Here is an 8,305-nt window from a genome sequence, read left to right on the forward strand (position 1 = left end):
AGTCAGAGTAAAAAGCATTCATAGAGTTCATCTTACCCACCACCATTGCATCAGATTCAGCCAGCCATGCCCAAACGACATTGGCCTCACCTTTAGTGGCATGAAGGGCCACTTGAGAGACCTCAAGACAGATCTCAAGCTGGCCATTTTCTCGAGTCACTTTGGAATAGCAGTTCTAGGCCGCCCTCCACTCTCAGAGAAAGTGCCGGGCGTCGTCGCCGTTGTACGAGTCAGAGGAGTCCGACGATAAGGCCAGCATGGAAGATACAGCGTCAAAGGGGCCGCTGGCCTTGGGAAGAGGATGGAGACTGTCATTCACAATGAACCTATAGGTGAGTCAGAATAGTTCATCATCATAAATAGGAAATGTCAATCTCACCTCATGCATCAGAGACGCTGGTTCATCGGCATATTCCCCTCCAGGATCTCCTCCGCCGCTCGCTTGCCACAGTTATCCTCGTCAGCCATAGATTTGATTGGATCTACAAGAAGGGAAGGGAACCGCTACAGGGTTATGGAAGGTAGAGAAGTGCAAAGGAATAGTTATGAGTAGAGATGTATTCGAGGCTGAAACCATCGGCTTGTATTTGAAGCCACAAAGTGAAGAGGTGAATGCCTTGGGAAGTGTGGTAGGCAACCACAATTAATAGAAGGCGAATCAGTCAGCCTCACTAATGCCGAAGAGAATACTGACATTGGGCGACTGAAGGCAGAAAGTCGAAGGGTTCTCTTAATGAAAGCCATGTTTTTCAGACTCAATTGGATTGAGATCAGAAGTCTGGGATCAGCAATTTTTAATCGGCTCTTCAGCCAAAACAAGAGATGCAACTAGGATAGCAGGAAAGTATGGTTATCATCAGTTTTACACAAGATACATGTGTTAACCTACGGATTACAAGTTCAAAACATCCTGGATAACTTTTAATATTTCTAGCCAGACAACATCAGCTTCTGCAATCTTTTGCTCGTATTCTTCGGCTAGTTCCAGAAATGTTCTCAATGACTACTACTGGATGGCTCTGCTTCCTTTTACTTTGGCCAATAGTTCCTATTTCTTCTGTTTGATGGCATCAGGTATTTGGGCCAAAGTAGACTTGCGACTGATCAATCGTAGCCTTCCATGTTTCTAGTTCCTTCTCAAGTTCAGCATGTCTGATTTCTAGTTGGGAAAGCTTTGGATCTGTCCTGAGGGAAGAATTTTTCAAATCATCAATCAACCGCATCAACTCTTTAGCCTCTTGCCTGTTAGAGTTATCCTTGGCCAGCAAAGCTTCACGATTGGACAAGTTCCTCTGAGTCTTTTTCACCTTTAGGGCTTGATCTTCAAAGGCAATACAAATATGACAAGACTCTGAAGAGGGCTAGAGATGGATCACCCTTTATAGCCAAGAAGACTCTCTGCATTGAATTAGTATCTTGGACCAAATCGGCTACGTTCTTCTCAAGCATTAGCAATATGTGTCTTAGCTGATTTCTGGTCTCCTCCGATAGAGCTTCGCTAAAAGAAGTGGCTAACGATCTGATCTCATCTTCATCAAAATATTCCTCAAGATTGAGAGAGTAGCTCTGGGCTAGAGGATCGAGTACCTATGTATAAGGGAAATCTTGATTAGAAGGATTGGATCAACTTATAATAGAATGAACGAGTAGGATGAGATACAATACCTTTTCTGTGGTAACTTCTATCTAAAGGGAAGGAACAGCTAATGATACGCTAGTAATATCTAGTTGAATCGGCTCAGAAGTCTCAACATCAGCATCTACAAATATCAGAACGGTTTTTAGTTCATGCCTACTGTAGAGAGACAAATTGAGCAAATGAATCCCTCACCATCAGTTGTTTGCCAGACTAGAGAATCAACAGTCTGAGTGTTGATGGTAACAAGACCACCTTTAACACCGATAGGATCATTGAGTGGACTATTAGGCTCTTGATCTTGCACATGTGTTTCGTCAGGAAGTATCTGGCATAGTAAAAGGTTAGGTGAAGGGTAAAAGACTAAGTAAATCAAGAAGTTAAAGGAAATACTTCGACAAGCATCAAAGAAAAAATTCACATTTTCTACCATTGTGGAAGCATCAGGTTACTTCCACTGAAATTGGCTCCTTTTAAGGATCGTCCGAAGGAGGTTCGGTTGGTGCTAAGTCAACATGCCTGAGACAACAATTCCGCACCTAGGGTAGGTTGAGACTACGATGCTCGATAACTGTGAAAGAATGGGGTCAGGAAGTTGAACATCAGTTCTGAGGAAAATATGGATCGTTCACCTAAGCAGCTGATGGTCTCGCCCTATGAAGTCTTTTTCTAGTAGTGGCCTTCTGAGTTGCCCCTTGGATCACCTTGCACTTTGGGGATTGATATGTCATAATCGTGGGAGCAGCATGAGTCCTCATCAACTTCTTCAATGAGGGTGTGGTTGGTCCCATCCTTGAAACTAGGCAAGGCAGCTAGTAATCTATAGGACACCCTCTCCTATCTAGGCTTGGAGGATCGAGTTCAATGTCCTAAAAGGGTCGATTAGAATAGTTAGCAAGGGAAGTCATCGAGTAATCTCTTTGAAAAGGAAATGAAAAATTACCTCACTATTAGAAGCAAATTCTTCGTCCAGAGCTATGCACAGAGGGTGGACCGACCCATAGAAGATATGGGAGCACCATTCTTGCCACCAGGAGTCAAAGAGATTAGAAGAAAAGCTAGCCCTGACCCAGTCATGCAAGTAAAGGGAAGGAAGGTCTGATCCCTAATTGAAAGACTCTAGAAGCTTCAAACACCTCACTGATATCTTCTCTCGGCTTTAGTATGTTCTTGAAAAATAGGTGAGGGGGGAGTTGACCGAGACCAAACTGACAGACCACAAATGAAGGGTTGTAAAACTCATAGGTTAGAGGGTTGTCTGGAATAGAGGAGCCTTTAACCATTTTGCCACGACCATGATGAAACTTCGGCTGGAAGAACACATGGCTTGATAAAGGAATTGAAGATCGCAGACGTTGTCTTGTCTGAATAGCCGGATTCAAATCAGAATTTGAATGGGAAAGTAGTTCATCATCTTCATTATAAGGTAGCCAAGTCAAGGACGATCGCATCAAACCCCCTATAAAACTTTTTGAAGAGATGGCCAACATCGAAGTCAATTATTATGGTCGATGCAGCCTCACCATAGCTCGTACACTGATGAGTTCTTCCTTCTTTGCCTCTATATTCCTCATCAAAGTTAGAGGAAGGAAAGCTCAAGTCTCTAAGATTAGGCCTTACAATCTTGTGCATATACAAATTGAGCCACAGTTGTATCAGCCACCAAGGACCGCTGATAGTCTAAATTGGTTCGTTCTTCAGTAATTGGGTAGCCACCTAGTACATCAGATGATAAGTAGCTCCTAGCAGATATTTTCCAAGAGGAATATCCTTGTCTAATGCTAGGTGCTCCGCCATGAGTTTGTGATTGTAGGTTGGACCACAAGATGACCCACAGAAAACAAATCTTTCTAGCCACATGTTCAGGAAAGCCACATATTCCCTTTCATTGATAACTGATCCACCTCCAACGTGGTTTAAAATATAACTGGCCCATCCTGTATAGTCTGCTATTTTGGCTAATCTCTTGGAGCCAGCACTCAAGTACTCGTAAGGCTGCACTGATCCGGTGACTAAGGCCGGTCAACATGTAAACATCAGCCAGGGTGATGGTCATTGGACCATGACTAAAAATAAAAGCATTTAGAGCGTTGGACCAGAAATAAGAAGTAGAGATCAAAAGTGAACCATTCCTCTCCATTTCGAACAACGAGAGTATCAATCATTGATTCAGATCATAAAGCTCCTAGTCTCCACCCCTTTTCTCGGATATCCTACAAAACCAATTTCTCCATCCCTTAGGCGCTTTAGGCTAGTTTCTAGAGGGATTTTTATTCTAGGAAGATGAATCCACTATAGACTGTTTAAAGGGGATCTAGTTGGTTTCTTGATGAATAAAGTCAGATGGATCAGGATCACCCATAGGCCCAAGAAAATAGACATTAGGGATGACAGCTGATGGAATCAAGATTTCGTTCCTCATTTCCTAGCAATCGGATGGAATAAATTCAGAAAAGGAAGAAATATGGGGTAGCAGCCGGTACTTGGAGAATAGAAATTAAGAAGCATACCTTAGGAACATGGTCATTGGTTGCCATCGTAGCCAGAATAGGTTCGGATCTGATGAAGATAGCTTGAATGACGGCTTGATGAAACAGCGGATTGACTAGGGTTTGAGGCCTTGGCAATGACGGCGTCGGCTGTTAAGGTTGGCTTGAGAAGGAAGGAGAGAGCAAATAGGCCGAGTGAGTCAGAAAAGATACTATTGGGACATTATGTAAGATTCAGCCTAGGAAGTCAGGACTCACGCGTATATCTCAGAGCAAATCGGTTGCGACATGGTAAACGGATAAATAGGAATTTTGGAATAAAAACACTTTTATCCTAAAATTGGGGGCATGTGTTTACACCAAAATTTGGGAGAAGAACACGGGAACTTGCTAGCTTCCAAAATTGTGCCAATCAAGGAATCGATTGCATGAGGATCGCATCAGCCGATTCAGATATGACTCCGGAATCAGATCTCTTGGGATAAGATCAGCAGATAGCGATGATTAGCTATGGTTGGCGACAAAAAACTACATATTGGACTCTACAAAAAGGGAAGGATTAGGGTCCAAGTTATCTTAAATTAGGAATGTTTTCTTTTACGCCAAAAATTGTAACGAATCGTGCTCAAGTATGATTCATGTTTAGACTCCGAGTATAAATACCAAACCCTGGCTATTGTAGAAGAACACAGTCAATCCAATATACAAGTCATTTACTTTTTTTCAGCTCCGGTCACCCCTTAGGAGTAGGAGTAGAGTTGATCTCGGTGAGTTCTTCAGCAAGTATGGCTGCATCGATCCAGTCGACTTCCACTGCTTGTTGTAAGTACCGTCATGGCTTATACCTCTGTTCGTACGACTACATCGATCCGATCAACCTCCACTACAACTCTGGTATAAGTTAGTTATCGATTCTTGCCTAGTTCAAGTATGGCTGCATCGATCCGATCGACCCCCACTGCATGAACTAGATCAAGCTCAAGTTATCGGCTCTACCTTAGAATGGCAGTCTTTGGTAGATTCATTAAGTTACCGATATTGCTTATTACTTTCACTATTTATCTAATTACAACAATATCATTCTGCCCGATTGGGATTGATCTAAATCAGCCATATATCTTGTTTAGCCCATTGTCTGCTAATCTAAATTGATCTAATCTGTACTTTAAACGATGAGTTACGTTTTATCGGCTGTTTTATATCAATCTTGATCGTGCATAGCGTGCGGTTAAGGCATGTTGCGTCTTGAGTAGATTTATTGGCTAGCAAAAACTATTCCATGGCCCGTTATCATGGCCTGTGTGATTCTGCCTCACACCCCACTATTAGCACTGTGGAGTGGGGATTGTTATTTGGTAGATCTATTCCTGATAAGGCATGACCTTAACTGTGCGCTATGCCTGAATCGACTGTTTTAGCCGATATCGAGTGCTTTCACGAATAGTTCACATTACGAGATCGTTGAAGTAAAGATGGGTTGAAAGATATGTTAGCACCATGATCTTATTATTGTATTATGGCCTGCATGATTCTGCCTCATGCCCCACTAATATTAGTAATGAGTTAGGGTTATCGAGTCTATTGTTGTTTCTATGGCCTGCATGATTTTGCCTCATGCCCCACTAGTCATAGCGATAGATAAGATCTAACATGTTCATTAGATTTATCTTTATTAAATGGTTAAATGGTGTTGAATTGTTTCTTTATATAGAAGGGTTCGGTTACTTGTAATCATTGGCTCAGCATAAACCAATCACATTGACATCTTATTGCCATTGATTAACATTTGCTCAAATAATGACATTTATCCTGAATGATAACCGATTCTTCTTACACAACCCCATGAGCTTTAACCTATTTATTCTTACAAATATGCTAGAATCAACTATTTAGTCCATTTCCTTTCATATCGGCTCTCAGAGCCGTACATTCGGGACTGTCTGGCAACACCGACACGTTTCACCCTTAATTACTGAGAAACTTTCTCTCCTTGTCAATTACAGGGTCAAATTGACTGGCACGTCTCAGGAGGATTGTGCAGGATCGACCATCCCTGTGCTAAAGCTAGGCGGATCTACAGCTCCATCGATCAGACCCTTCCGGCTTGATGTGTGTGTCCTTGGCATGAGACGAAATTTCATGTCGACACCAAGCCATTGGATGAGAAAAGGTTTTGCAAGCTAAGGAATGAGTTGAACATATTAGATTTCTCAAATATGTGTTGATGCACCCCCCACACTTATATGACACGCCTCTCCTTCGAGCAATCCAAGGTAAAAGTTGATTGGCATGGCATACACATCCTTTGTTAAGGACTTGTTTAGTGCATCTAGTCATTCCCCACATGTTATAGGCTCATTTATAAAAATAAAATGAATTTAATGCGTGTATGGTACCACTATTGTTTCTATGCTTGACTTGATCTAGTGGTAGCATATGACATGTTTATGGGCTTGTGAACCTAGTGTTTGATCTAGAAAATGAGCTATAAGTGTTTAACTCAACATGGTACAAGATAACCCTTGAAATGGGGTGTGAAGAAGCTTGTCCTTGGATCAAACTAAGTTAAATATCTTTGGCAAGTGTTCTAGATTAGACCAAATTTGGTAAAATGATCCTCACCCCATTGATTAACATTGATAATCTTAACCTATCTAAAGTTGTACCATTGTGGTCATTGATGATAAAGGGGGAGAAATTGCACAAAGATAGTGAAAAGTTGACAAAGGGGGAGAACTTTGACATAGGGGGAGAAATATGACACAGTAAGGGGATCAATTAAAATTTTAAGCACACAAGTAGGGGGCAAGCTCATAAACTTGATTGACGCATTTGAATGTGCATTTCATATGTTTGATTGCATGGCACAAGTTTTAAATTTAAAATTCTATGCTTGTGTGGTGTATGCTAGTTGTAGGTTTGAATGATGAAATGAAAAACTAGCATGCATAGGTTGAGTAACTAGACTTGTGTTTATATTGTAAAAACTAGACCCTTACTTCTAATGTTGATCTCACGGGGTATTCTAGTTTTTGTGTATGTCTAGTTACTAATGGTGTTAAGGATGGTATATTGGTGCACTCCGATTGGTATCACACTTCAAAGGTCCATCTCTTATACCTTAGCATCATTTGGTAGAAATTGACTCCTACATTTCCTATCTAAGCATATGTGCAAGCTTCAATCCAAACTCTTAGCACATATGTAGGGGGATCAATTGCTACCAATTAGGGTTCATGAAACTTATCCATATTCTTTTACACATGGTAAATATGCTTGGGCAAGCAACATGGATTCAATTAAAATTCAATTTATACCTTTGTGAAAGAGTTGTCATCAATTACCAAAAAGGGAGAGATTGAAAGCTCTAGTTTGGTTTCGGTTAATTGATGAAACCCTAAGTGCTAACCTAATTTATCTAAGTGATCATGAGATAGGTAGCACTATTCCAAGTGGTGGAGCGATGATGAAGATCATGATGATGGTGTGACCATGGTGATGATCAAGTGCTTGGACTTAGAAAAAAAGAAAGAGAAAAACAAAAAGTTCAAGGCAAAGGTGAAATTTGATAGGAGCTTTTTGGTTTGATGATCAAGACGCTTAGTGAGTGTGATCACATTTAGGATCGATAGCCATACTATTAAGAGGGGTGAAACTTGTATTGAAATGCGGTTATCAAAGTGCCATTAGATGTTCTAACTCATTGCATATGCATTTAGATCTAGTGGAGTACTAACACCCTTGAAAATGTTTGTTAAAATATGCTAACACACGTGCACAAGGTGATACACTTGGTGGTTAGCACATTTGAGCAAGGGTGGAGAACTAGTGAAGTAAAGGAGGTGATTGTCACTAATTTTTAGTGATCGGACGCTGCTCTCACAGTGATCGAACGTAGGCTTGTGAGTCCAGTCAGTAGAGGCCGAGGCAGTGTAACCTAGGGTATTGCACCGGATGCGTCTGATTTGGCCGCTCTAGAGCCTCTCTAGAAGTGATTGGACTCCAGACGTAGATGCGTCTGGTCATCTCAACAGAGCGTCTGGTCACAGCGTAGAAGTGGCGTGCTCACATGGCTGACTTGGCACCGACGTGTTCGGTCTACGTGACGGCACGTCCGGTCGTGACTTAAATCACGCGAGAACGACTACTAGCCATTGGCATCGCATGGCTATCATTTGAA

Source organism: Miscanthus floridulus, chromosome 19 (genome assembly GCF_019320115.1).
Source record: "Miscanthus floridulus cultivar M001 chromosome 19, ASM1932011v1, whole genome shotgun sequence".
NCBI lineage: Eukaryota > Viridiplantae > Streptophyta > Magnoliopsida > Poales > Poaceae > Miscanthus > Miscanthus floridulus.